Source organism: Bos indicus, chromosome 28, assembly GCF_029378745.1.
Source record: "Bos indicus isolate NIAB-ARS_2022 breed Sahiwal x Tharparkar chromosome 28, NIAB-ARS_B.indTharparkar_mat_pri_1.0, whole genome shotgun sequence".
Taxonomy (NCBI): Eukaryota; Metazoa; Chordata; class Mammalia; order Artiodactyla; family Bovidae; genus Bos; species Bos indicus.
In genome coordinates this window covers 39,011,609-39,014,654 of record NC_091787.1, presented here as the reverse complement: position 1 = coordinate 39,014,654, position 3,046 = coordinate 39,011,609, and the positions used below count along the sequence as shown (strand labels likewise).

The following is a 3,046-nucleotide window of genomic DNA, read 5'->3' as shown; positions in this document are numbered from 1 at the left end:
TTGGAAAACTCAGCAGTGGCCACAGGACTGGAAAAGGTCAGTTTTCATTCCAATCCCAAAGAAAGGCAATGCCAAAGAATGCTCAAACTATCTCACAATTGCACTCATCTCACATGCTAGTACAGTAATGCTCAAAATTCTCCAAGCCAGGCTTCAGCAATATGTGAACTGTGAACTTCCTGATGTTCAAGCTGGTTTTAGAAAAGGCAGAGGAACCAGAGATCAAATTGCCAACATCTGCTGGATCATGGAAAAAGCAAGAGTTCCAGAAAAACATCTACTTCTGCTTTATTGACTATGCCAAAGCCTTTGACTGTGTGGATCACAATAAACTGTGGAAAATTCTGGAAGAGATGGGAATACCAGACCACCTGATCTGCCTCTTGAGAAATTTGTATGCAGGTCAGGAAGCAGCAGTTAGAATTGGACATGGGACAACAGACTGGTTCCAAATAAGAAAAGGAGTACATCAAGGCTGTATATTGTCACCCTGCTTATTTAACTTATATGCAGAGTACATCATGAGAAATGCTGGACTGGAAGAAATACAAGCTGGAATCAAGATTGCCAGGGGAAATATCAATCACCTCAGATATGCAGATGACACCACCCTTATGGCAGAAAGTGAAGAGGACTCAAAAGCCTCTTGATGAAAGTGCAAGTGGAGAGTGAAAAAGTTGGCTTAAAGCTCAACATTCAGAAAACGAAGATCATGCCATCCGGTCCCATCACTTCATGGGAAATAGATGGGGAAACAGTGTCAGACTTTATTTTTCTGGGCTCCAAACTCACTGCAGATGGTGATTGCAGCCATGAAATTAAAAGACGCTTACTCCTTGGAAGGAAAGTTATGACCAACCTAGATAGCATATTCAAAAGCTGAGACATTACTTTACCAACAAAGATCTGTCTAGTCAAGGCTATGGTTTTTCCTGTGATCATGTATGGATGTGAGAGTTGGACTGTGAGGAAGGCTGAGCACCGAAGAACTGATGCTTTTGAACTGTGGTGTTGGAGAAGACTCTTGAGAGTCCCTTGGACTGGAAGGAGATCCAACCAGTCCATTCTGAAGGAGATCAGCCCTGGGATTTCTTTGGCAGGAATGATGCTAAAGCTGAAACTCCAGTACTTTGGCCACCTCATGCAAAGAGTTGACTCATTGGAAAAGACTGATGCTGGGAGGGATTGGGGGCAAGAGGAGAAGGGGAGGACAGAGGATGAGATGGCTGGATGGCATCACTGACTCGATGGCCGTTGAGTCTGAGTGAACTCCAAGAGTTGGTGATGGACAGGGAGGCCTGGCGTGCTGCGATTCATGGGGTCGCAAAGAGTCCGACACGACTGAGCGACTGATCTGATCTGATCTGATGGCTGATTCATGTTGTGGTTTGACAGAAAACAAAATTCTGTAAAGCAATTATCCTTCAATAAAAAATAAAACGGAGAAGGCGCTGGCACCCCACTCCAGTACTCTTGCCTGGAAAATCCCATGGATGGAGGAGCCTGGTGGGCTGCAGTCCATGGGGTCGCGAAGAGTCACACAAGACTGAAAGACTTCACTTTCACGCATTGGAGAAGGAAATGGCAACCCACTCCAGTGTTCTTCCCTGGAGAATCCCAGGGACGGGGGAGCCTGGTGGGCTGCCATCTATGGAGTCGCACAGAGTCGGACACGACTGAAGGGACTTACCAGCAATAAAATAAAAAGAGGCGCTACCGGGCTTGGCCAATCAGAGAGCAGAGGCCCCCCCCCCCCCCGCCGCCCCCGGCCCCGCAGGCGACTGGAGGAGCAGGATGGGCTGTTGCTGTGGCTCTGGCGCATGCACTCCTCCTCGGTACAGTTTGCAGACTGCTGTGAGTCCGTGCTCCTACCCTGCGCGAGTCCACAAGCCACTTTCCCTGCTGTCTGACCTGCTCGGCTCCACAGCGCTGGTGGACCTCAGCAAGTGGTCTGGGCCTTTGAGCCTGCACGAAGTGGCTGAGAGGCCGCAGCACCCTCTGCGGCAGGGCGGAGGTCGACGAACTGGGCAAAGTGCTGACACCCACCCAGGTTAAGAACCGGCCCACCAGCATTACATGGGATGGCCTTGATCCAGGTAAATTGTACTCCCTGGTCTTGACAGATCCGGTGCTCCCAGCAGGAAGGACCCCAAATACAGGGAATGGCAGCATTTCCTGGTGGTCAGCATGAAGGGCAACGACATCAGCAGTCACAGTTCTCTCCAATTATGTGGGCTCTGGGCCTCCCAAGGGTGCTGGCCTGCACCGCTACATTTGGCTGGTTTACGAGCAGGAAAGACCACTGAAATGTGATGGTCCCATTCTCAGCAACCTATCTGGAGACCACCGTGGCAAATTCAAGGTGGCCTCTTTCTGCAAAAAGTACGAGCTTGGGACCCCAGTGGCCGGCACGTGTTACCAGGCCGAATGGGATGATTATGTGCCCAAACTCTAGGAGCAGCTGTCTAGGAAGTAGAGGAGATGGACACTGTCCCAGAGTTCCCAAACAGTGTTTCAGTTTAGCGACACATGTAGATTTCCCCCCATCTCTCTGCCTAAGCCCTGAGCGGTCAGATTTAGATTTAGGATGACTTTTCTTTCCTTCTTCCTGTCGTGTATAATTTTAGGGAGTTTATGTTTTGATCAAATTTGAACTCAGTTTTGGTGGGGGATTCTTTGGTACTGTGATGGGGTTTATCAAAATGTTAATACAAGAACAACAACCAGACTTTAAAGAAGAAAAAAAATTCTGGTAAAAAGACCAGGTCTGAGGTATTAGAGCAGAGCTTCAAAGAATCTTTAAGGGAGGTTGAAAACAAAAAAGAGATTGATTGCCTCCACTTTTGTGAGCCTGAGCACAGAGTTGTGTGTGAAAGCACCTACCAGCATGTGTTTTCATGGCCTTGTCTCACCGAGACAACCAGAGGCCGGCATGTCCACTAACCATCAACGTCTCAGGATGGTTGCTGGGTGTCAGTGTCCTGCTCTGGATCCTTTAAAGAGCAATACTGGAAAAAGCTCAAGAGAAGAAGTCGCTTTGCTGTTA

At 48.6% G+C, this 3,046-nt stretch overlaps 1 pseudogene; it reads left to right on the top strand.

Annotated features, from left to right (window-relative positions):
- The first annotated feature begins 1,794 nt into the window (after nt 1-1,794).
- Nucleotides 1,795-2,476, top strand: LOC109553644 (phosphatidylethanolamine-binding protein 1 pseudogene; annotated as a pseudogene).
- Nucleotides 2,477-3,046: the final 570 nt, after the last annotated feature.